The sequence below is a fragment of the Ornithorhynchus anatinus genome, chromosome 5 (assembly GCF_004115215.2).
Source record: "Ornithorhynchus anatinus isolate Pmale09 chromosome 5, mOrnAna1.pri.v4, whole genome shotgun sequence".
Lineage (NCBI taxonomy): Eukaryota > Metazoa > Chordata > Mammalia > Monotremata > Ornithorhynchidae > Ornithorhynchus > Ornithorhynchus anatinus.
In genome coordinates, this window is record NC_041732.1 from 12,082,500 (window position 1) to 12,109,767 (window position 27,268).

The following is a 27,268-nucleotide window of genomic DNA, read 5'->3' on the forward strand; positions in this document are numbered from 1 at the left end:
TTTTGGCAATGTTTGAAGCAGAAGGGAAAAAAGTCTTCGGAGTTTGAAACGATGATGACAGGGGTAAAGGAATGTTTTTAGGAGTGAGAGGAGATGGGGTGAGAGGCGCTTGTAGAGGGGTAGATTTAGAGAAAAGGAGGGAGACCTCCTCTTGGAGGAACAACTAGGATGGAAGAGAAAGAGGAGGCGGAGGAGGTTGCAGAGGAGAGAGGCGGGGTTAGAGTGGATGGAGGGGATGCAGGATCTTGGGGAAGTTCAAGTACGTCCATTACTCAGATCACCTACATTAAAGTTTTAAAAATTAAAAAACTCCCAGAGAGCTCCTGGAAGACCACTGGAAGCCTAAAGTCCAGCCCTCTGACTATAGAGAAAGGACTGTTCAAATTAGCATTCAAACTAGGCATCACTTACATTTTTTTGGAGCAAGAGAAGTTAAAGCTAAGTAAAAACATGTTGACCGAAAGCCCTATTGTCATGAAATGTCACATACCATTAGAACGAATCCCAAATAATAACCTGTACATAGTACATGTAACTCTGTACATAGTACTAAGCACTTGGGAGAGAAGTATACAACAAGAGTTGGCAGAAATATTCCCTGCCCACAATGAGCTTACACTCTAGAAGGGGAGGCAGATATTAATATAAATAATTTATAATATATAATTTAAAGATATGTACATAAGTGCTGTGGGGAAAAAAGAGAGAAATCAAACTACAGAAAACCTACAACTTAACTTGGGCCCCACAGGACACTAATGGAAAGCAGGACTTCTGTCCTCATTTCTTAAATCAGAATTCTCTGTGTGGCCAACTGAGCCATGGCAATTTTCAAATTATCCTCATGAAAATGAAGATAATACTCGATTAACTGATACATTTGGGCACAGAAGGAAAGAAGACAGTTCTTTCACGGTCCAAGTATTCTAAGCCTACGTATGTATTCGTGACAGCACAGGTCACTTTCATAAACTCACTACTGCTCATTTCTTTTCTATCAGTGGGTAAAATTTCCTGGTGACACAGAACAGTACAGTAATCTAGTCAAGTCACATCAACACAACAGTCACCATTAGCATCTCTGTATTTCTTCCCATCCTCACTACTTAGGTTTATATGCATGGGGGATTTATACCCATTTATTTCATCATGACATATTCGTGCTATCTGCTATATCCTTGTCCTTCTTATTTTGTTATCTGTAAATAATTTAAGTCTGTCTGTCCCCTCCATTAGCTGGTAAAATCCTAGACAGTGGAGACTATGTCTTCTGCTCTCTCAGGTCAGTGACCTGTACATTTTATACTATCGTGATATCAATACGCTTAGTACAGTGCCTGGCACATAGTAAGCGCTTCATAAATACCACGGTTATTATTATTAGCACTGATTGATTAATCCGGAAGCCTGCCTGATTCTTAACTGAAACCTTCAAAAAACTATAAAGTTGTTGGTGATAGTGGAATAAGTTGGACCACAGCATTAAAATATAAAGGAAAAGCAACACATTATCCCAGGGAGAGGGTAAAAATAAAAACGGCCCGACATTAAATCGGTGGGGGAGGAAGGTTTTTTAATCTGTTAAATTCATACAGGGTTATTAGCCGCACACGATTTGATTATGACAACTTGGCTCCCGATTGGCGAAAGGCAGACTAAGCTGACATTATTACCGAGGCAAGACAGTTATAGTTACCAAATATTCCCCGTGCTCCAGACTAGATGACTGCGACGCTCTTTTAACAAGCAACTTGGAAAAACACTGAATGCTGGATGCTGATCTCAAGCATAACGCAGCCACTTTCTATGCAGACTAGTTCGTTTTGCTCTGCAATGGCAGCTTGTTCCTTTCCTAATGCAATTAAACACAGGTGATAATTTTCAAAGCTTTTACAGGTCCGGGACCCTGTAATCTGACAGATTTCTGTTCAGTGTTCTCTCGCGGTAGTCGTGAACTCCTCGCCTTGCTCCAGAAATTCTACCTTCCACAGACAGTGGCAGGGCACTGTTAATGGAATGTACATATCAGAAGATCTTATTCCCAAACACCGTAATGGCTTTTAATGAACCCAGGGGATATGTTCTGTGGTTCAGGGGATTTAATGTATATTAATTTAAATATAGCTCTCCAAAGTATTTTCATTACTATAAATACAGTGGAATGTCTGTGCAGCCTAGGGTACACAAGAGGTTGGAAAATAACCTCCAGTATGCTTTCTTTCGGGATGCGCTGTTTTAGGTGACTGTACGGACCAACTGATAATGAATAAACTAGGCATAGTGGGAAGAAACAAAGATCCGGCTAAAAAAAAAGAAAGAGTTCCCTAAAACAAATTGCCAGTGATATACTGCCATTGTATGGTCGCTTGCAAATGTCCCTGAACTGTATATTAGAGTTACCAACCACTGCTAGAGATCTCAAGCTGAGAGAGTCCCTCATTAGAAACCAGGATTTACTGAGTGTGGATGTCAGAATTTACTATCCCCACTGAGCTCGTTCTTAGCCACCTCCTTTTATTCTAATCCATTTTGTAGCTCTCCAGGTTATTACTGTCCAATCTGAATGGCTCTGCAGTTCCGCATTTCCATATCAGAGTTAAGAGGGATGTTAATAATGCTGACCCCATAATACACATCTCTGTTGCTCTTATTCTAATACTTGGTGGGAAATAAATGAGTGCTTTTATGTTGCAGGAAATGATCAGCACAACTGGAAAGCTGTAGATCTCGAGAATTAAAAGAAGTCTCAGTGTCTCAGACGTATGAAACAAACCAGCCCTAATTATAGCCAGCTGGAGAGAGCTCCATTTTCAGTGATGCTCAAATCATTAGCCAAATACTGACTGACGCCCTGCTGCACAGACACCAGTAGATGCCTAAACCTTTACTCCCTCAAAATGCAATTTTTTGCTGGGCAATATTACAAGACTAAAAAAAAAAGGCTCCACAACTCTTACTCGAGATGGATTCTCAACCTATGGAGATGGAGTCTATTTATGCTTTATTCAACCGACACATTATCGATGCCATTCGACTTGGTAGAAAAAAAACTTCCCCGTGGTTCATTAAAAATGCTTAAATGCTCACATTTTAATAATGAATCTCCTTATCTTAAATATCATAAATCCATTACTTAAGTGTTTATTAGAGCTCCGAACCTCCACTATTTATGCATATCCACAGCTGTGCTACCAGCCACGACTGCATTAATAACTTAATTAGGTCTAAACCCGCTAAATATGAAGATGCCTGGTTCCTGCTTTAATCAATACGCGTTTCCTTGAAGTATTTTTGACATGAGCTTTCGATTTGTGTAAAAGGTCCTTTTAGCAATGAATTTGGAGAAGCTTTCCATAGCAGAGTTATATGAAGAAGCTCATAGCTGTAGACTCCAGAAGGATAATTCAAAATCACTGGGGTCCTAATTAGCGCAAAGATGGCTGAAAATACTCAGAGGTTGCAATCACCAAATACCTACTACTGCATTTGTAAAATGATACTTCTCATTTCAGCTAGAAAAAAACCACCACCATGTGTCCTTTGGAAAGGATTTCAAAAATTAAAACCCTGTTTTACAGACAGATTCATAAATGCTCCTTTAATCTTATTTTCTTTTTTTTTTTTGTTGTTGTTGGTTATTACTAAATAAGCTTGCTGGTTACCAGAATGAGAAAAGAAACAAATACTTCAAACCTGCACATTCATCCAGAGGGAATACTGTATTGAAATAGTAAGAGAACAAGAATGACAGGAGAACAAGAAGGCTGGGTAACTGAAGGTTTCTCAATGGAAGATGGCATTGAAGTAGTTAACAGAATTGGCTCACAACAAAGGATAATTAGTTTTAAATGGGTAACAGGTGATCGCTCACATCTCTGGTATGGCATTGTTTTCAATCTCCCTGCGTATTAAAAAATGGCATTGTCTGGAAATGAGAAGTTGAAAATCACAAAATAGTTTAGATTCTGGCATATTTTGTGAAAGCCCTAGTGCTTACAGAATTGATTATTATCAACCCTGGATTTATGTTGCTCTATATTTGTAAAACAGAAAATTGAAGATCGACAGGTACTTGCAACAAGTCAATTTCAGTAATTACTCACATTGCCCATGCACCTTATTCCTCTCGCGAAATAGAGTCGTACAAAAACCCAGCTAGGCCCAACAGCCCGGCATTTTCAACAAACGACCTCATTGACAACTTCTTAGGCAGCACCGATTGTGTCCAACATTCTGAAAATGTTTCCTAATTTTAGAGAAATAATTAGATCTGTTCATTACGCAAGGCAGCAAGCCCAGCTGTTGGTAACGACGGTGTTGCCATTTGTTTTCGGGGAATTATCCTAAGGAGGGTTCCCTGCAGTTCTGTATCTCAAATGTATGCCTTTTTTTTTTTGAAGGCAGCCTTCTTAGTTCCCCTTGCTCCTCAAATAGTAGCAAACAAGCCAAACTGGGATCATATTTTACTATGTGAATCAATTTAGAACTGGGCAAAGAAGGAGAAGGAATGCTCCTCTGATTTATAATTCGTAAACGGGAAAGATATTCTAAGTTCTTGTTTTGTCTATTTGGATGCCATGTCTCTATGGCAACCGCATACACAACATTTTCCTCCCTACTCAACTTCATTCTTTAATTATTTATTTCCTTCTGCAATTGGAGGAAAATGCCCTATTCAGTCCCTGGAAATCAATCAATGACTTTCTTAATTGGCGGCATTTGAAGTGTCGGGTAGAACAGTTCTTTTTCTGGAAGAGCGGCCTCCGCCAACACCGAGGTACGTGATGGGAGCTCTGGGGGAGGAGAAAAACACTTGAACTGCACAGAAAGTCTGTGCTCAGGCAACACTCAGCTATTCTTCTGAAACAAAGTAGTGAATATGCCCAAGGATAGCCTCAGAGCTGGCAGGAGAGAATACAGGAAGTCCTCCAATCCACCCTTCTACATCGTCCTCGCACTTGGAACACGTCTACCAACTCTGGTATAGCGTACTCTCTCAAGAGCTTGGTTCGGTGCGCCGAGCTCAGTAAGCGTTCAATAATCACCATCGATTGACTCATTCGAAGCTCCTATTTCCTTAAATTCAAGGTTTGGAAGCTTTCTTTGAAGAAGGTGGGCAGACCTGTCATTCCTTTCCAACTTTCCACGTGAGGGGAAAGACATCGAATGCCCAGAGTGTGAAACTGTTCACCCAAAGTGAAGTAGAATCTACAAGCAAATTCCTTTTAGCTCCCAATTGTGAAATACATGGAAATGCATGAAATGCACGGAATGGCTAATTTGCACGGAGACACTGGATAAGCCTAGCTGAACCTGGTCGTGGGTTCTAATCCCGACTCTGCCACTTGTCAGCTGTGTGACTTTGGGCAAGTCACTTCACTTCTCTGTACCTCAGTTACCTCATCTGTAAAATGGGGATTAAGACTGTGAGCCCCATGTGGGACAGCCTGAGTACCCTGTATCACTCTCACTGCTTAAAACAGTGCTTGACACATAGTGAGTACTTAACAAATACCATCATTATTATTGTTAACAGAATGGAATGTGGAACATATGACAGGTATAAGAAATAAAGGAAGAGAGCTCCACCAAGTTCCATCGCTTTTGAGACTAACGTAATTAGCACAAGATTCCGGGGATGGCAGACAGAAGTGATCCTTTATTGGATTTTAGCTGACTATCAAATTAACAATTTCTCAGTGTCCTCGAGGGGCAAGTGGATCAATCAGCATTCTTCAGGGCTCTGGATACTTCAAGTTTGCAATTCTCTCTTCGGCCAGCGATAAGAGATGAGTGATGAAATCTTTTCAGGCTTTGTTTTTCAAGAGGTAAGACTCCATTGCCCATTGTGGAAGAAAAGTCAATGGATTATATTGATTTCCTTCAGTGGATAGGACTTTTCACTCAAATTACTGTATTAGCCTGACAACCTAAACAAGCTATAAACAAACTCTTTCAAAATGGCAAGTATTCTAGGGCTTACTACTAATTTTCGTGAATTACCTGACATGGACACGAGCGGTGAAGAAGACTAGATACCTACAGGAGGGAACCGGTAACAAAAAAAGAACGATTAGAGGTAGAAAGTAGAAGCAAAATATTTCCATAATCCATGCGTGATACAAACTTAGCCACCTGTGAACTGTGTGAATGCTGATGTTCCAAAATACACAGCAGTGAAGAAGTATTTACATTTCAGTGAACACACTCAAGACTACCTCTTCCCTGTGAAATAACCAGGGACGGCTTATCAAGGCACTGAACTGCTTTTAAGAGCATATTTAATTTGAAACTAGATCATTCATAAATGCCCAAACTTCAATGGGATTGCCCACTAATATCTCAAATCATCCCACATTCTGTAGTGAAAAAGCAAGGTTTTAAATTTAACCCTCCAAATGTCTGAGGCATACCGATCCCAAAATAGTGGTAGGTATAACGTGTGTGTGTGTATGTGTATAGGGATGAGGCAAGCATTTTTTGAAGACGACAGTCCTCCTGATGGTGAAACCCTAGCCAAGTGTCTAGGGTGGCTGGTGGGACTGATTTGCAAGGGATAATCCACTTCTACAATGCATGCATGGAAAGATAGCCCCTTCTAAACTGAGCCCATCTTGATTCCCAATCTTTGAAAGCCACAGCTCAAGGAAAATTAGCAATATGGCGTACTGGACAGCGCATGGGCCTGGGAGTCAGAATGCCATGGGTTCTAATTCCAGCTCCGCCACGTGCCTGCTGAGTGACTTTGGGCAAGTCACTTAACTTCTCTGTGCCTCAGGTATCTCATCTGTAAAATGGGGATTGAGACTGAGCCCCACGTGGGACAGGGACTGTGTCCAACCTTATTTGCTTGTTTCCACGCCAGCGCTTAGTACAGTGTCTGGAACATAGTAAGTGCTTAACAAATATCATAATTATTATCTCCCAACTCCTTCCCACCACGTCAGTCTTCCAGGTACAAAGTCTCCCAACAGTCCACTGCTATAATAATAATTATGGTATTTGTTAAGCGCTTACTATGTGCAGAGCACTGTTCTAAGCGCTGGGGTAGATACAGGGTAATCAGGTTGTCCCACGTGAGGCTCACAGTCTTAATCCCCATTTTACAGATGAGGTAACTGAGGCACAGAGAAGTGAAGTGACTTGCCCACAGTCACACAGCTGACAACTGGCAGAGCCAACATTCGAACCCACGCCCTCTGACCCCCAAGCCCGTGCTCTTTCCACTGAGCCACGCTGCTTCTTTAAGTTATATATATAGAACGATTTCTATATATAGAAGTTATATATCACATCATTTGAGACTGCGCTCTACTAAGTGTTTAAGTCTCTGTTCTGCTCTCCCGGCTTGTATGTGTCCTCCTTAGTTCACAGTTCAGCAGTTGATTAGCAGTATTGCGATTAACTATTCTCCTCCCACATTGGCCCGACGAGAATGGGTTGCAGTGAGCTTCGCTTTAATGCTAGTGAGATGAGTTCATTCCTTTACCTTATCAAGCATAACTTTATGCCCCCCATTAGATGAACAAAGAAGTTAAGTGACTTGCCCTAGGTCACACAGCAGACAAGTGGTAGAGCCAAGATTAGAACCCAGGTCTTTCTGACTCCCAGACCACGCTACGACAGTCAACCGAAAGCTGATCAGAGTGTTCATACCCAGAATTCTGTTTAAAAGCCAAACTACGAAATGGTTTTCATTTTTGTGAAGTTGAACTTACGAGATGCAATGTATACTGTGAAAGAAAAAAAAAGGGTTTTAAAAAGGATTTGTAGATGCCTTGCTTAGTCCAAAAATGACATTTTGGAAGTAAATAGTCTGCTAGAACCACTAAGTGAAGACAGAGAAGTCCCAGCCCGACCAAAATAGTTGCCCCCTTGCTTTGCTCGGCAATAGCATGTTGGGCAGGGAATGTGTCTGCTTACTGTTGTACTGTACTCTCCAAAGCACTTAGTACAGTGCTCCGCACACAGTAAGTGCTCAATAAATATGACTGACAGCCTGACTTCACGTAAACAGGACTGGCTTCTGATGGCAAATCAGGTAAGACACGGGGGTGTGCTCCCGCAAGCCTGGCCCTCCGAGACGGTGGCTGCCCAGATTAATGACCGTCTTCCCCACTAGATTGTAAGCTCGTTGTCGGCAGGGAATGGGTCTATTAAATTACGACATCGTTCTCCCCTAAGCGCTTAGTACAGTGATCTGCGTACAGTAAGGGCTCAATAAACACGATTGATTGACTGAGTTAAAAGGGCCAAGAGGAGGGGTTGAGGCAGCTCTCTAGTCCCTGGCCCTGAGGGCAGGTGTAGTTAGATTTATTTCTGGTCCTCATTGGGCAGGGGAGTCTGGGGGCACTTGGGTTTCCTCTCATCCCCACCTAGGGATTCTATTCGGAATGGCCGCGTGGCCTAGTGGATAGAGCAAGGGGCTGGGAGTCAGAAGGACCTGAGTTCTAATCCTGGCTTTGCCATTTGTCTGCTATGCAACTGTGGTCGTCACTTCACTGCTCTCTGCCTCAGTTACCTCATCCGTAAAATGGGGATTAAGACTGTGAGCGCCATGTGGGACGTGGACTGTGTCCCATCTGATTAGCTTGTATCTACACCTGCATTTAGTACAGTGTCTGGCACATAGTTAGTGCATACTAATTGTAGTATTTGTCAAGTGCTTAGTTTATTCCAGGCACTGTATTAAGCACTGGGGTAGATACAAGCTAATGAGATTGGGCAAAGTCCAGGTCCCACATGGAGTTTACAGTCTTAATCCTATTCACAATACCATTAAAAAAAAAACCCCAAAGCAAACCAAAACCAGTTGTGTGGCCCCCCTCTCACCCCTCACCCCATGCAGTAGCCTGACCCCAGAGGATTCTGTCTGGGGTTCGGCTCACGGCAGCACTTCTGATGCACTTTCCAAAAGGTAGTTCATTCAGCCGTATTTATTGAGCACTTACTGCGTGCAGAGCACCGTATAAATGCTTGGAAAGTACAATTCGGCAATAAAGAGAGACAATCCCTGCCCAGTACGCCACCCTGGGTGGAGAGGGTGAGGATGAGGTAAAGGGGCGCTTGGCCTCCGAATCCTGTGGGAAGAAACGGGGCCTGGATCGCTCTGCCCACCCACTCCCCCGCCAGAGTCCAGAGTCCTGAACAGGACCGCTTTGGTGTGGGGCAAGAGGGGAATCGGCCGGATGGCTGGGAAGAGGATGAGGAAATATCTGCGGGCAGCTCCGGCCAAGTGCCACAAGGGCAAAGATGGAGGAGATTCTCCTTTTATACTTTTTGCTCCTCCATTTCTTCCCTCTATTCCTCCCCTTCCCCTCCTCTCTTTTTTTCCTGCCTCACCTAAGGCTTCAAAACCTCATCACACTGCTCAAAAGTTTTTTTTTAAAAAAGCTTTCCTGCAAAATGTTGTTTAGGATACCATTACACTTCACGAGGCGGAGTGCTGTAATGTTAGTCAGATGGGGGTAGCCGCGAAGTTTTAACTTGGGCAAAACAAGGCATGATTATTGCTCAATTTGAAGAACATATATGAAATGTATTTGCACTTTTCCAGGCGCTTAGTACACTGTTTCACATAAAGCAGATGTTCTGCCCAAAGTTAATTATTTTCATTTGGTTGAGCTAAACCCTCTCCACCTCATCTTAAATTCCATTTCCACAGATCATCATTTCACAAGCACAAAGAAAGAAATTGCTGCCACCCCCCTCACATGTTAAGAAACTAAAGTACATATTTACTACCTCTGAAATTGGTTAATTTTGTATATGCTTACCAAAATAAATGAGCTAAAGGCAAGAGCACTGAAAAAGGAGTAAGCAGTAACTTCCCACAGAAGCAAATACAAGTTTCCTGGAGGGCTCATAACAATGCTTTGTTATGGATTACGAGTCACACTCTCACACTGATTAATTTTTGAAGCGTTAAGAAAATATGCCCGAAGCTAAAACCTTTTATGTTAGATCTCCCCACCCTAAAAGAAGGTGGATAGAGAGCTGAAAAAAATTGTAGTATAATGGCTAAATAAATATGGGTAATATTATTTCCATCTCTTATCCATTGCCCTATTTAAATTCACTCATAGGGCTTTAGCCCTTAAATTCAAAATATGAGAGTGATTCTTCGAACCTTAAGAGTGACAGTTTCAGCGGCACGCTCGTGACGGTTTCATTAGTATCCACGAACGTAAAACCTACATGGGCATCTTTAGAAGCTTTATTCTTGACCTGAAGAATATCTCGAACCTCCTTCAAATACGATGTTTGCTAGCTTCTGCCCCATGTCAAATTAATGACTACTTTTAGAGCTATTTCAGAAGACATGACCATGAAATCCCCCAAAACTTGGCATAAAGGCAAAAAAGTTTGGAGAGAGAGCTGCTCTAGGTTACCTAAAGTTATCCCCACTGAATTATACACTTTCCTCCGGATCCTGAAGAAAACAGTGGTTTTGTATTTAAAGAAAGTGGAATTCTTTCAGGAATACAGAATTTCTGGGGCAGGGAGCCTTTTAGATTGGTGAAGCTTGATCACACTGCCATAGACGACTTGTTTTCCATCAAGACGAGGACCATCATATCCCGACTGGATTATTGCATCAGCATCCTTTCTGATCTCCCAACCTCCTGCCTCTCCCCACTTCAGTCTATACTTCACTCTGCTGCCCGGATTACCTTTCTACAGAAAGGTTCCGGGCACGTCACTCCCCTCCTCAAAAATCTCCAGTGGTCGCCTATCAACCTTCTATGAAGCAAAAACTCTTCACTGTTGGCTTCAAAGCTGTCCATCCCCTTGCCCCCTCTTACCTCACCTCCCTTCTCTCCTTCTCCAGCCCAGCCCGCACGCTCCGCTCCTCTGCCGCCGCTCACCTCCTCACTGTGTCTCTTTCTCGCCTGTTCCACCGTTGACCCCTGGCCCACATCCTACCTCTGGCCTGGAATGCTTTCCCTCCTCACATCCGCCAAACTAGCTCTCTTCCCCATTTCAAAGCTCTACTGAGAACTCACCTCCTCCATGAGGCCTTCCCAGACTGAGCCCCCTTTTCCTCTGCCCCTCCTACCCTCCCCATCGCTCCTACTCCCTCCCTCTGCTCTACCCCTCCTCGCCCTACAGCACTGGTGTATATTGATACATATTTATTATTCCATTTACTTTACTATTGATGTGCATATATCTATAATTCCATTTGTCTGTTTTGATTCTCTTGATGCCTGTCTACTTGTTTTGTTTTGTTGTCTGTCTCCCCCCTTCTAGACTGTGAGCCCGTTGTTGGGTAAGGAATGCCTCTATCTGTTGCCGAATTGTACTTTCCAAGCGCTTAGTACAGTGCTCTGCACACAGTAAGCGCTCAATAAATACGACTGAATGAATGAAAGTACAATTCAGCAATAGAGACGATCCCTGCCCACAGCGGGCATCTGATCTGATCATCTTGAATCTATCCCACAGAGTAATCAATCCATCAAAGGTTCATTCATTCAACAGTATTTATTGAGCGCTTACTATGTGCAGAGCACTGTACTAAGCGCTTGGAATGTACAAATCGGTAAGAGATAGAGACAGTCCCTGCCCTTTGACGGTCTTACAGTCTAATCGGACGGGCTTACAGTTGAGAGCTTACTGTGTGCAGAACACTATTCTAAGCGCTTGGGAGGGTATAATACAACAGAGTTGTTAACCCATTCCCTGGCCTCGAGGAGCTTGCAGACTAAACTACAATACAATAGCTATTACTAATTAAAATTATTCACCTGATTGTTCAAGGAAACCCTCGAGTATCCAATAATATTTTGCACTTCCTTTTAGGTTCATTATCTTCGTTAGGCCTTGAACATAAACGTTATACTGACTGACCACGAATGAAAAATTTGGTTGTTTTAAATTTAACTGAAGAGAAGGCCAAAATTACAACTTTGGAAAAACAGTATTATCTCAAGGAGCATGCTGAGCAGCATGTGGAAAGAGAACAGGTCTGGGAGTCAGAAGACCTGGGTTCTAATGCCGGTGATGCCACTTGCTTGCTGAGGGATCTTGGGCAAGTCACTTAACTTCCCTATGTCTCAGATTCCTCAACTGTAAAATGGGGATTCTCCCCGCTACTTAGATTATGAGCCCCATGTGGCACAGGGATTGTCTCCAACCTTATTAACTTATCCCACTGCTTAGGACAGTGCTTGACACATGGTAAGCCTTTAACAAATATAACGAAAATACTAATATTGAGATGGTGAAGGTTGCTCATTATTATGCTAGAGGACAAAAGATATGATTCTGGAACTGCATTTTTAAACCCGAGGATGGAATCTATAGCTGCTAAGGGTGAATGAGCGAGCAGAAATCAAGAACGATAACCCCAACCGCCCCTGACCTCTCCCCCTCCCCCCCCCCAAATATTTAAAGTTTTCAAAGTCTCCATTACTGGAGTGAATAGCTATAAAATTTTATTTCCCATCAAGCATCCCTTATATAAAACATAACTTTATATAAATGCCAGGTCCCCAGTGGCCTTTCGGATCACACCATTAGATTCTACTTCCAGCAGCTACACGTTTTATGTGTTCCTTCCTCTGAATGTGCCAAGCCAAGGAGAGGAAACAAAAGCTGGGGTTCATTCCAGGAGAAATGAGCTCCATGGCTTCCTCCCATTTATATGGCCTGGCATTTCTAGAAGTTAATGCCCTAAAGAACCCAGCCAGAATCTTTAGTTTCTTTGGGAAACATCTTTGAGAAAGAACAAGACTTCAACTCGCCCGACATCATCATTAACAGTATTATGAGTATTAAACAGTATTAAACAGAGCGCTTACTGTGTGCACAGCACTGTATTAAGCACTTGGGAGAGTACAGTACAATAAAGTTGGCAGACATTCCCTGCCCACAATAAGCTTGCAGTCTAGAGGGGGAGACGGACTTTAATATGAATAAATGTTATAATATATAATGTGCATATATGCTGTGGGGTTGAAAGTGGGGCAAATATCAAATGCCTAGAGGTCACAGATCCACGTGCCTAGATGATGCAAAAAATAATAATAATAACGATGGCATTTGTTAAGCGCTTATTATGTGCCCGAGCACTATTTTAAGCGCTGGGGTAGATACAAGGTAATTAGGTTGTCCCACGTGGGGCTCCCAGTCTTAATCCCCATTTTACAGTTGAGGTAACTGAGGCACAGAGAAGTTAAGTGACTTGCTCATGGTCACAGAGCAGACAAGCGGTGGAGCCGGGATTAGAATCCACGACTTCTGACTCCCAAACCCGTGCTCCTTCCACAGAGCCACAATGCTTCAAGCCATGCTGCATATCTCCTCCAGCCCCCTCCCTCTAGTTTCTTTTAATGGTGATACTTCAGGATCTATTGTTTCCCAATTTAACTCACTGAGGATAATCAGCTCGCACAGTCCAGGCGTGGCTCAGCCCTCCTCCACCTCTCATTGTTATGAGACCCTGGTGACTTTCCTCTGGGCTAACAGAAGCACTGATTCTGGCCTTCCTTCCTGATGATAAATTTGGTTTTCTTATTCTCCTGGATTACCCATTAATTTGACATTTTATTCCTCATTTGCTCTTTCCTCGATGAGTCATTGGGAAAAAATGCATTGCTCACCCCCAGAAGAATGCACTAAGTCAAAGCAGATAGAATCTAGCTCAACTTCTGGCTTTTCCCCAAGAGGAATCCTTTATAGGTGGTCCTTACGCTCTTCCTGGGAAGGGCACTTTGTCTACCAACTCTGTTATATTGTACTCTCCCAAGCACTTACTGCAGTTCTCCGTACCCAGGAAGCACTCAATAAATACCATCGATCGATTCCCACACCCAGAGAGAGAGCCTCCCTTCCCCTCCCACCCCCCCATCCATGCTCACCCCACCATGGTTTCCCCAACTCCGGGCTGAACCTCCTCATCCAAAAACTTTGGCTTCTTATATACCCCTAGCGTGTACATTTGATCTTTTGCAAAGTTAGAGAATTTCTTCCATATGGCATCCTCAATCTCTCTGTCATCTACTCTACCAGGGAAAATTTCTGCTGCAATTATCTTTTAGTAGTAAAGGAAAATCTAATTTGAGAGCAGATGCAAACCCTCAGAAGTGATTTTCCCCAGACAAAAGTCCTTCACACACAAAAAAAAGGCATTTTAAAATGTCTGTGGAATGATAACTTAATTGTATTCTTACAGCGCACAATGCAAGCTTCAAGTAAAATTATGTCACTTTAGGCAGCAAATGTACAACACAGTTATAACACACTCACATACACACACAACCAACAAAAAAAAATAAAAATATTCAAAATCTCCACTGCTGTCTGGAGCATATCGATTGCTCTTCTACTTTCTACTTAACATGACTTCAGGTAAAAACCACATAAAAGCCTGTATTCAAATGAATACAAAATACATCACTACAGTCAGTTTTTCATTCTCCAGGAGATGACGAAGGTAAAAAGCTTTGGATGGATCATAACTTGTCATCTATGTTTTTATGATCTCTGATTGATTCTCCAGAATTCTGCAGTTGGGTGGTTCCCAACAACTTTTTTTTTCTTTTCTCTTCTTAAAGATAAAGTTGTAATAATAAGTCAATTCATAGAAGAAATAATAAGAAGGGAAAAAGGAGACCAAAATAAAGGATGGGGAAAGCAAAAAGCACAATGATAAGGAGGTTGTAAGGAAGAAAGGGATAAGAACAGCAAAAATACTACTTTACTCCTTTGCATAGGAAACTTTTTGCCCTCATATAAGGCAAATGTCAACATCTTCAATCTTGGAAATTAAAGGGAATTCCTTAGATGTGAAATAACACATAGGATTCAGAATTTTTTCCCCCAAAAGGGAGGCTAAACCTCTTCCATGACCGTATTTCATTTGCACCTATATTCAGAAACCTGAATATCATCCTTTCCCGCCTGGATTACTGTATCAGCCTCCATACTGAACTTGGAGCCTCCTGCCTCTCCCCACACCAGAACATACCGCCCGGATCATTTTTCTGTAAAAATGCTCAGGACACGTCATCGGCCTCCTAAAAAAAATTCCCATGAGTTGCCCAGCCACCTCCACATCAAACAAAAACTCCTCACCACTGGCCCATTAGCACTCCCATCACTAATTCCCCTCCTACCTCACCTTTCTTTTCTTCTTCTACAACCCAGCCCCCACACACTTTGCTCCTCAAATGCTAACCTTCGCACAGTGCCTCTATCTTAATAATAATAATAATGTTGGTATCTGTTAAGCGCTTACTATGTGCAGAGCACTGTTCATTCATTCATTCAATAGTATTTATTGAGCGCTTACTATGTGCAGAGCACTGTACTAAGCGCTTGGGATGAACAAGTCGGCAACAGATAGAGACAGTCCCTGCCGTTTGACGGGCTTACGGTCTAATCGGGGGAGACGGACAGACGAGAACAATGGCACTAAACAGCGTCAAGAGGAAGAACATCTCGTAAAAACAATGGCAACTAAATAGAATCAAGGCGATGTACAATTCATTAACAAAATAAATAGGGTAACGAAAATATATACAGTCGAGCGGACGGGTACAGTGCTGTGGGGATGGGAAGGGAGAGGTGGAGGAGCAGAGGGAAAAGGGGAAAATGAGGCTTTAGCTGCGGAGAGGTAAAGGGGGGATGGCAGAGGGAGTAGAGGGGAAGAGGAGCTCAGTCTGGGAACGCCTCTTGGAGGAGGTGATTTTTAAGTAAGGTTTTGAAGAGGGAAAGAGAATCAGTTTGGCGGAGGTGAGGAGGGAGGGTGTTCCAGGACCGCGGGAGGACGTGACCCAGGGGTCGACGGCGGGATGGGCGAGACCGAGGGACGGCGAGGAGGTGGGCGGCAGAGGAGCGGAGCGTGCGGGGTGGGCGGTAGAAAGAGAGAAGGGAGGAGAGGTAGGAAGGGCAAGGTGATGGAGAGCCTTGAAGCCTAGAGTGAGGAGTTTTTGTTTGGAGCGGAGGTCGATAGGCAACCACTGGAGTTGTTTAAGAAGGGGAGTGACATGCCCAGATCGTTTCTGCAGGAAGATGAGCCGGGCAGCGGAGTGAAGAATAGACCGGAGCGGGGCGAGAGAGGAGGAAGGGAGGTCAGAGAGAAGGCTGACACAGTAGTCTAGCCGGGATATAACGAGAGCCCGTAATAGTAAGGTAGCCGTTTGGGTGGAGAGGAAATGGCGGATCTTGGCGATATTGTAGAGATGAAACCGGCAGGTCTCGGTAACGGATAGGATGTGTGGGGTGAACGAGAGGGACGAGTCAAGGATGACACCGAGACTGCGGGCCTGCGGGACGGGAAGGATGGTCGTGCCATCCACGGTGATAGAGAAGTCTGGGAGCGGACCGGGTTTGGGAGGGAAGATGAGGAGCTCAGTCTTGCTCATGTCGAGTTTTAGGTGGCGGGCCGACATCCAGGTGGAGACGTCCCGGAGGCGGGAGGAGATGCGAGCCCGAAGGGAGGGGGAGAGGACAGGGGCGGAGATGTAGATCTGCGTGTCATCTGCGTAGAGATGGTAGTCAAAGCCGTGAGAGCGGATGAGTTCACCGAGGGAGTGAGTGTAAATGGAGAACAGAAGAGGGCCAAGAACTGACCCTTGAGGAACTCCAACAGTTAAAGGATGGGAGGGGGAGGAGGCTCCGGCGTAGGAGACCGAGAATGATCGGCCAGAGAGGTAAGAGGAGAACCAGGAGAGGACAGAGTCCGTGAAGCCAAGGTGAGATAAGGTATGGAGGAGGAGGGGATGGTCGACAGTGTCAAAGGCAGCAGAGAGGTCAAGGAGGATCAGAATGGAGTAGGAGCCATTGGATTTGGCAAGAAGGAGGTCATGGGTGACCTTAGAGAGAGCAGTCTCGGTAGAGTGGAGGGGACGGAAGCCAGATTGGAGGGGTCTAGGAGAGAATGGGAGTTAAGGAATTCTAGGCATCGATTGTAGACGACTCGTTCTAGGATTTTGGAAAGGAAGGGTAGTAGGGAGATAGGACGATAACTGGAGGGGGAAGTGGGGTCAAGAGTGGGTTTTTTTAGGATGGGGGAGACGTGGGCATGTTTGAAGGCAGAGGGGAAGGAGCCCTTGGAGATTGAAGCGCTGGGGTAAATACAGGGCAATCAGGTTGTCCCATGTGAGGCTCACAGTTAATCCCCATTTTACAGATGAGGTAACTGAGGTACAGAGAAGTCAGTGACTTGCCCACAGTCACACAGCTGAGAAGTGGCAGAGCCGGGCGTCGAACCCATGACCCCTGACTCCGAAGCCCAGGCTCCTTCCACTGAGCCACGCCGCTATCTTGCCTGTCTCACTGCCAACCCCCTAGTCCAGCAGTGACCCCTAGTCCACTGCCTCTGGCCTGGAATGTCCTCCCTCCCCAAAACAGACAGACATTTTCTCTCTCCCTGTTCAAAGCCTTATTGAAGGCACATCTTCTCTAAGAGGCCTTCCTTAAGCCCCACTTTTCCTCATCTCCCACTCCCTCTGCATCACCCTGACTTGCTCCCTTCACTCTTCCCTGCTCCCAGCTCCACAGCACTTCTGTACCTATCTGTAATTTTCTTTATTTGTATTGATGTCTGCCTCCCCCACTCCATACTGTAAGCTCTCTGTGGGCAGGGAATGTCACTGTTTATTATTGTATTGTACTTTCCCAAGCACTTAGTACAGTGCTCTGCACTGCAAAGGCTCAATAAATATGATTGAATAAATGAATGAAGAAGTGGATGTTATATCAATTGAATCAACTGCTAAGGAATCTGCTACAGGAATAGTTTTCCTTCAGCAGGTCCCTTTCTAAAAATGATACTGTAATTATAGATCAGAGGTCTGCCCGGACCAAAATTGTAGGGCCAGGCTACAATGCAGAGTCGGTGCTGATTTTGTACCTCCTCTCTTTTTCTTGTTTGGGGGATTTTTAATAGCATTTCTCTGGTGCTTTCTATGTGCAAGGCACTGTACTAAAGTGCTGGGGAGACACAAGCAAGTCAGGTTGGACAAAATCCCTGTCCCACGTGGGGCTCACAGACTTAATCCCCAATTTACAGATGAGGGAACTGAAACACAGAGAAGTGAAGTGACTTGCCCAAGGTCTCACAGCAGACAAGTGGCAGAGCTGGGATCAGAGCCCAGGTCCTCTGACTCTTAGGCCTGTGCTCTATCCACTAGGTCACTCTGCTTCACGCTGCTGCTCTCCCCTTCTTCTAGCCTTGCTGGTTGCCAGGTTTCTAGCACTGGAACTCTGACTCTGCATTTATAATAATAGTAATAATAATGATATTTGTTAAGCACTTACTATGTGGCAAGCACTGTTCTAAGCACTGAGGTAGACACAAGGTAATCAGGTTGTCCCTCATGGGATTTACAGTCTTAAATCCCCGTTGTACAGATGAGGTAACTGACACACGGAGAAGTTAAGTTACTTGTCCCAAATCACATAGCTGATAAGTGGCCTCAGCTTCTGACTCCCAAGTGCAGACTCTTTCCACTAAGTCATGTTTCTCTCGTGGAGAACCCATCTCCAGTGGGTTCTGAAACGTCCTCTCTCTGCCTTAAAATAAGGGCATTATTCCTTCACCATCTCACGTGATCAGGACTCAAATGACACAAAAGGCCCAGAGAGGATCATTACAATGATGCTAGAAATTTCACCCTAAACTCAGTGAAAATGGGTTTTAATTTTTTTTTTATTATCCCTTGGTCAGTTGAATACATTCAAACCAATGCTGACCTCCCTAACAGACAGGGGAGAAGTCCTTTTCACCTCTTGATTATGGGTGGAGCTTTTTGGGAAAATATAACTATAACTAAGAAAACTTGGGAAAACTCAAAAATAGTCTTCAAACATATGAAAAACCTATTTTTTGGAAACTGGCAACCGCCATCTGCAATGAGGAAATGGCTTTAAACCATAAAGAGGAAAATAATTTAAATTGTAGCAGGAAGGATTAAGATAAAGACATATTAAATCATACATCTTAATGTGCTTTGGAGACAGCACAGTAGCAGAATCAGGGACCTCCTTCCAACACTGCGCATCTGCTTAGACAGAGCTGGACGTGATGTTGGAAGAAGCAATGTGCTTGCGTTTGACATCGGACATGGGGTGGCTACAAAAATGCAAATTTTTTCAAGAACCCAACACCTGCATTAGAGGAGAACTGACTGTACTTCTGACTGACAGAGACGATTGAAGAGAGGTTGTGGAATTTCTTTTCCATATATCTGCAACTGAGGTGTCATTTCTTTCTTTAAGGAAGTCTTAAGGGAACTAAGATGAATCAGCTCCTGGACTGGAAAATCGCTTTAAATATTAGATTTCCTCTAACTAACCAAATAGTGGGTTTTTGGAAATGTCTTTCTGTTAATTGAACATGGACAGCTTGTGTCATTAAGATAAATTGGCTCCCTTGGGTTCATTATTTGTTTTTAATGTGGTCAGTGACGGTTTTGTTTCCTATAATTAAACAGTCACAAGAAATTTTTCATGGTTATGGGGGAACAAAGGAAATAAATTAGCTTCAAAGCAAGAATCACTGAGGGCTTTTTTCTTTTTTCCTTCACCAGTAATCTTTCCCACAACTTTGCCCACAATTTTAAGGGCACACGGACTCTTGTGGAGTCACTTTTGGATAGTGTCGAGTGACACAGGAGAAATGATTGTGTTTACGCTTTAGGTTTATGTGGGTTAGGAGTGGCTCATTTAGGAAAATAAGCTAAAGTGGAAGAATTATTCTGTGCTTTAACATAAATAGGAACATTTGGGGAAGAAGATGGAAATAAAAGTAAGATGAATTATAATGGTGTCAAAGAAATCATCTCTTTCCAGGTTAAGAGAAGCGCTAGCTTTTATTGAAATTACGAGCATTGTGGTCCTACACTGCCTCTAGGTCAAAAAGAAAGTCACACCATGGCTGTTTCCTAACAGGGTTTCATAAATTTGTATAAACTGGGGAAAATGCTCCCTGATTATTTAATGCACACTGAATTCAGGATTGCTTCAATAACATTCCTTGTGGATATAACATTTTGACCAAAGGTTATGCCCCATATTTTTAACTGTATAAATTGGGTTGCCATTTAGAGGCTAAGTGTTGCATCTAGCCAAACCATTCCTCAGACCAGATTTTGACTTTGCACTTTTATACAATTCTCCTTTTATTTTCTCTAACTTTTTACTATGGGAAGAGGGAGAAAAATGCAATTGCGCTGTGGTCCCAAAAGACGAACATAATCTGATATTTGATTCTAGCCTAAACAACTGTGTTTTACCAACTGGCCTTTTAACTCTTCAGCATTCTTTGGAATATATTCTCACCTCTCGATTATTCTCTCGTGTAAACTATCTAAAGCTTTTCTTTCTCTTTCTTGCTCATGTTGCTTGCCTTTTGGCCAGGGCATGCATGGTCACGGTGAAACTTAAACCGCCCAATTTTGCTTCTTGTCTGGAGCTAAGGAAGAGAATTAAAGGAAAAGAAGGTTGGAATAGGTCTAAAACAAAGATTTGGGGGTTATCTATGAATTGTCCATTTTATTTCCATGGAAACGTGAAAGCTGTTTGGTAATGGAAAGAAAAGGAGTCAGGTACAGGGTTGGGAAACTACCAAGGTACAAAATCTGAACCAGCTCTCTTTAGAAGGAAAGACAGGGCAACACTAAATCCAGTGACAAATGTCATGTAATTCTGTGGGTCTATATGGGAGTGGAGACTATTCCCCCGTTTGCACTGACACTTTGTGCTGTCCATGAAGACCTCATTGGCATGGCTAAGGTGTGTGTTGGTAATGCAAGGGAGGTGGTGAGGCAACTGAGACTTGCTCTAATTGATTCTGGCTTCTAAGATGCTTCCCACATGATTTTCTCAGATGTGTACAGGCCTTGCTTTGTCAGTGGCCATCTGATTTGGGGAAGACTATGAAAGGTGATAAGGAAGGAGCACAAGTTCTCCCGCCTGGGCCCCTGGAGGGAATACTGCTGGGCTTCCTGGAATCCTAAAGGGGAGAAAAATCATGTTGCCTAGAAAAGAGTCCAGGCTTGGAAGTCTGAGGGCCTGGGTTCTAATCCTGGCTCTGCCACTTGTCTGCTGTGTGATTTTGGGCAAGTCACTTCACTTCTCCTTGCCACAGTTCCCTCATCTGCAAAATGGAGATATAGTACTATTATGCTATTGATCCCTGTCTACTTATTTTGTTATCTGTCTCCTCCCTTCTAGACTGTGAGCCCATAGTTGGGTACGGATTGTCTCTATCTGTTGCTGAATTGCACTTTCCAAGCACTTAGTACAGTGCTCTGCACACAGTAAGCGCTCAATAAATACGATTAAGTGAATACCTCTGCTCTCTCGTTATTTGGACTCTAAGCCCTATGCGGGACCTGATTATCTTGTACCTTCCCCAGTGCTTACTACAGTGCTTGGCACATAGTATGCAACTAACAAATACCACGATTATTGTGATTAATTATTATTATTAGAAAAGAGTTCACTCATCTGGTTAATCCATCAATGGTACTTACCGAGCACTTACTGTGTGCACACCACTATATATTAAGCGCTTGGGAGAGGACAGAGTTGGGAGACACATTCCCTGTCCACAAGAAGCTTACAGTCTAGAGGGGGAGACAGACATTAATATAAACACATAAATGACGGATAGGTACATAAACGCCGTGGGGCTAAGGGCAAGGTGAATAGCAAGTGCTTGCAGGGTACAAATCAGTGCATAGTCGATGCAGAAGGGAGAGAGAATAGGGGAAAATAGGGTATCATTGAGGAAGACCTCTCGGAAGAGATGTGATTTGAAGGTGGGGAAAATGGTGGCCTGGTGTACGTGGAGGGGGAGGGAGTTTCTTCAGGTCAGAGGGAGGATGTGATCCCATAATGAAATAAGGGTTATATAAAACTTCAGTAGAACTAGCCAGATTTGTAGAGAACAGTTAGATCACTGTTGGAGAAGATACAGGAATGCTGGTTATTTTCCACACTATGAACCCGTGGACAGTACGGATTTGAGAATTCTGGGCTTTAATTTCTTCCAATACTATCTGTGGGGCCAATACTGCTTTCTTCAGGTCTCGGTTTGTTTCTGTAGGACAACGGAGCCAGGATGTAGATGGAGTTTCAAAATGAACTGATTGTTACGAAGCGGGGTGGCCGAATGAGAGTTGGAAGACTTGGGTCCCAATCCTGGTTCTGCCACTTGTGTGCTCTGTGATCTTGGGAAAAATGGGAATTCAAAACCTGTTCTCTCTCCTCCTTAGATTGTGAGCCCCATGTGGGTACTGACTATCTTGTTCTTACCCCAGAGTTTAATATAATGCTTGGCACATATTAAGCACTTAAATACCACGATTACTATCACGCTCTTCTTGGACAGCTGGTAGTTGCAATGGGATGGCTCCATTTTCCCCACAGTTATAGAAACAGAGAGATTATAAAATTGTGATCTTGTTGTGAACATGACTGAAACTATGATTTCTATTATTTCTACCCAGAAAACCATGATAGGAATATATTTTGTTTGGAGATAGTTAAAGGAAAGAGACCAAGAAAGAAAAATAAGTAGGAAATCTGGGAAGAGGATTAAGAAAAAAATGGAGTGAAAAAATTTATAAGGAGAGACTGTAAGCTCACTGTGGGTAGGAAACACGTTTACTAATTCTGTTGTACTGTACTCTCCCAAGTGCTTATACAGTGCTCTGCACATAGTAAGTACTCAATAAATACCAGTGATCGATTGATAAGATTCATTCAATCTTTTTTACTGAGTGCTTACTTTGAGCAAAGCACTGTACTAAGCAGGTGGGAGAGTAGAATTTAACAACAAACAGATACAATCCCTGCCTGCAATGAGCTCACAGTCTAGAGAGGGAGACAGACATTAATATGCATAAATAAATTAATATCACATATATACATGTGTGCTGTGGGAATGGGAGGGAGGATGAATGAAGGGAGCAGGTAACGGTGATGCAGAAGTGAGTGGGAGAAGAGGAAAAGGAGGGTTTAGTCAGGGAAGGCCTCTTGGAGGAGATGTACCTTCAATAAGACTTTGAAGGTGAAGAGGGTAATTCTCTGTCAGATATAACAGAGGCAGGACATGGGTGAGAGTTCGGCAGTGAGATAGATGAGATTGTGATGCAGGGAGAAGGTTGGCATTAGAGGAGCAAAGTGTGCAGGTTGGGTTGCAGTAGGAGAGTAGCAAGGTGAGGTAAGAGGGGCAAGGTGATTGAGTGCTTTAAAGCCAATGGAAAGGACTTTCCGTTGGATACACAGGTGGATGGGCAACCACTGGAGGTTCTTGAGTGGGCAAATACGGCCTGAACGTTTTTGTAGAAAGATGATTTGGGCAGCAGAGTTAAGTATGAACAGGAGTGGGGAGAGACAGGAGACAGGTCAGTGAGCAGCTGATACAGTAATCAAGGCGGGATAGGAGATCATCCGTGTCATTAATGGGACAACGGCCAGGTGGTGGAAATGGAATTTATTATTTCTACAGAAGGAAAGCCCAGGCAGTGGCCTAAATGGAGGTGGTCAACAAAAATGCCTATATACGAGCAACGAAATTATATAGAATTCTTGGTCAAACATACCTAGTGCTCCCATGGCAATAACTGCTTTTATCTGAGCTTTAAACCTGGCAGTAGTAAGGGCCAAAAGGCAAATATCTTTTTGCTAGAAGTTATAAAATGAATGGAATTATCAATAATTTACCTGTCGTTCGGCAACTAGAAACACAACTATTCAAGAAAGGAAAAACTTTAAAATCTGTTTAGGTCATTTCACCCATTCTTATTCTATTTATAAAAAGATAGAAGAATCAGGGTTACCATTTAGGTGTGAAGCACTTGACACATTTCCAGTTCCAAAACTGGCTTTAGCAGCCGGCTCTAAAGTCTTGAAAATATTTGCAGTGATTTGAATTTATCCAAGATGAATTTCCTTTCTTCTCTGTCTTTTTCTTTGTGAAGTAGGATCAGGTCAGCAATGTTTCTGCAAGAGAAAATGATAAAAAATGGTAACTGCACTGTAAGGTAAACAACTCTCAAAGGCTGATCATTGCCATTTTCCTTCTTTCTGTGCTCTCCCAACCTCTGAAACGCTGGATGAAACATTTCACTTGAAATCTATGCTTAATTCATTTGGCACGAGCCTTTCTTTCCTAGTTGGAGGGTTTGGGAAACAGCACTGCAGGTATGCAAAGGGAGAATTCAGAATTCTCCATCCTATACTCAAGTATCAAGTGACCGCCAAGAACAACGATAGCAACAGGGCACTTGTTGCTTTCTGAAGAGTTTCTCCACGTGAGTCTCACTGGCATCCCAAAGGCCGTTGTGTAGCTAGACACGCTCAAACAACATTACTTTTATCAGGCAACCTAGATTGCTGCACTGTGGGATTTTTTGGCATTTCAAAAATAGAATCAGACAAGCCACCCTCGGCGTATTCGATTTAAGATTTTTTCCCTACCTCACCCCTGGCCTTCTGAATCAAAAATGTAGATACCCAAATTATGTAAAACTTTTTCTATCCACCGTCCCACCTGAGGTCTGAAATTTTAAGCCGGTGAATCGCGCAGATGTCAGATTGACGAAAAACACATCTCTAACAATCTCAAAGCCTCAAGCCCCTTAACGTTCCTCCTATAAACTCATCCTCTAGGGCGTAATCTTCTTGTGGGCAGGAACCATGTTCAACTCTATTGTATTGGCACTCTCCCATGCACTTAGTACCATCCGCTGCACACACTGATTGATTTGTGCCACTTTCAGTTTTCAGTAGTGGCACTTTTCAGGCCCTGCTGATCTCGAAACATCTCCCCTAATGACCGGAATAGATCCTGGGGCTACGTTTGCTAGAAGGGTCCAACAGCTTTCTCTGTTAGGTATTATCACTTTGGTATTTTCTGTGTCATTTTTCTTCCCGGTCAGAATAGGTACCTGTTGTATTATATGTGCTTTTTGCTACCCCCAGGATACTGACTGTAGCAATTTAGGTTTCTTTTAGCACCACACTTGGCTCCTGTTCCCTACTTCGGTGAATAAGTCCAGAAAGTTTCATCTTTTAAAATTTTCAGGTCATCAATAATTTTGGTGGCGAGAACAAAACTGTCAAATTGAACGAATAAAGTGCCGTCCTACAAAAACACTGATTTGGAGCATAACTTGAGGTGACTGTGGTCCAGCAGTTACTAATGGAGCCTCTCAAATCCCTACTTTTGCTGTTGGGACAATGAAACAGAAGTTATGGCTCTACAGTAGCTGAAACATGTCACCAAATAGACGAATAAGGTTACAATAAAAATGACAGACATCTGAGGCTCTAGGGAAAGGGATATCTGTTGCAGTACACCTTCTTGTTCTGTATTTATTTCTTAGCAAACACTAATGAAAACCTTAATCAGTCAATCAACCAACGGCATTTACTGAATGCTCACTGTGTGCAGAATGCCACACTAAATGCTTAACTCAATACAGCCTTTTATGTTCCCCGCTTTCTAGGTATGGAAACCCACCGAAAAGTGACAATAGTAGAATTGGTAATAGCCACCTTGTCTCCTCCTACCTCACACCTGGCTACTCTCCTACTACAACCCAGCCTGCACACTTCACTCCTCTAATGCTAACCTGCTCGCTGTACCTCCATCTTGTCTATCTTGCTGCCAACCTCTCACCCATGTCCTGCCTCTGGCCAGGAATGCCCTCCCTCCTCATCTCCAACAGACAATTACTCTTCCCCCCACCTTTAAAGCATTATTGAAGGCCCATCTCCTCCAAGAGGCCTTCCCTGACTGAGCCCTCCTTTCCTCTTCTCCCATTCGCTTCTGCATCACCCTGACTTGCTCCCTTTATTCATCTCCCCTCCCAGACCCACAGCACTTACGTAGATATCTGTCATTTACTTATATTAATTTTTGTCTTCCCCCCTAGACTGGAAGCTCATTGTAGACAGGGAATGTGTTTATTACTACATTGTACTCTCTCAAGCGCTTAGTACAGTGTTCTGCACACAATAGGTGCTCAGTAAATTCACCTAACATATTTATTGCACATCTGAGTACAGTGCTCTATACTAAGCACTTGGGATGATATAACAGAAGTACGAGTCACGCTGTCTGTGCAAAAGGAGTTTAAATGATCAAAACCCTCGAAAGAGGAAAGAACAAGATGCATTCGCTTGTTTTTTAATCTCCAACGGAGTAAAGAAAAGCATAATTCAATTATATATTTTTATGGTATTTATTAAGCACTAACTATATGCCAGGCACTATACTAAGCAATGGGGTAGATAAAGGCTAATCAGGTTGGACACAGTCCATGTCCCCCTGGGGCTCTCAGTGTTAATCCCCACTTCCCAGATGAGGTAACTGAGGCACAGAGAAGTGAAGTAACTTGGCCAAGGTCACAGAGCAGACAAATGGCGGATCCAGGATTAGAACTCAGGCCCTCCTCCCTCCAAGGGCCATGCTCTATCCACTAGACCACGCTGCTTCTCTTCTCTACATTCTCTTTTTGGTTGATTTTCACTCTAACACACGCTCTAGCTTAAACCAAGATTTATGTTTATTTTAAGTCTTTTCCGCACGTCAGAGAAACAAGTCACTTCTCCTTTTTTTCTGGATAATATCCCAGTGTGTTGAGCAAACATCACGAAGACAGAGGCAGGAAAAGCATTCCCTGTCTGTACATCTAAATGCAGAAACAGCACTGCCCACATATTATGCAACAACATTCAATTCAACCTTGCCTACATCATCTCAGAGCTCCTCCATTGGGCAGTGTTTTATGCTACTCTTAGAGAAAAACTCCATTGTATGTCTGAAGAGGGAATGAAGGAAAAAGTACGCTCCAGTTTCTAGAACATTAACTGCATAATCTCCCTTCTGAAACTCATCTTCAACTAACCATATAGACTATTCCAATGCATTTGGGAACAACCAACAGACCTGCGGGCTGTAAATGTCACAACATTGCTGACGGGGGGAAAAAAATGCCAGATGGAGGGAAATTTGTATTCAGCCTCACAAGGATTCTTTGCTTTGAATGGGGTGAAAAGATCCATGTTATTAAGCTGCTTGAGAAGACTGATGAATCTAATCATATTTTAAATGTTCCTTTGGAGTCGAAATCATACTGATGCAAGGTAAACTATCGGCAGGCTGGATGGGCATTTTTCCTGCCTACAGTCAATAATACACAGTGCCTTCTAGAAGCTTCTTTCTTCCCTGGTGTCATCAAGATTAACTTGAGTGGACAAATGAGCTAGAGTGGAGGACAAACTTCAGTGGGAAGACTAA

The 27,268-nt window shown here is 43.2% G+C and overlaps 1 protein-coding gene across 2 annotated transcripts in view; it reads right to left on the reverse strand.

Annotated features, from left to right (window-relative positions):
- Nucleotides 1–27,268, reverse strand: part of PEAK1 (pseudopodium enriched atypical kinase 1) — a 139,849-nt gene that overhangs the window by 72,015 nt on the left and 40,566 nt on the right. For both annotated transcript variants that reach the window (XM_007664374.4, XM_029064423.2), the window contains exon 2: nt 23,802–23,964. The gene's annotated coding sequence lies outside the window, so the exon portion shown is untranslated. The remainder of the gene's footprint in view (nt 1–23,801; nt 23,965–27,268) is intronic.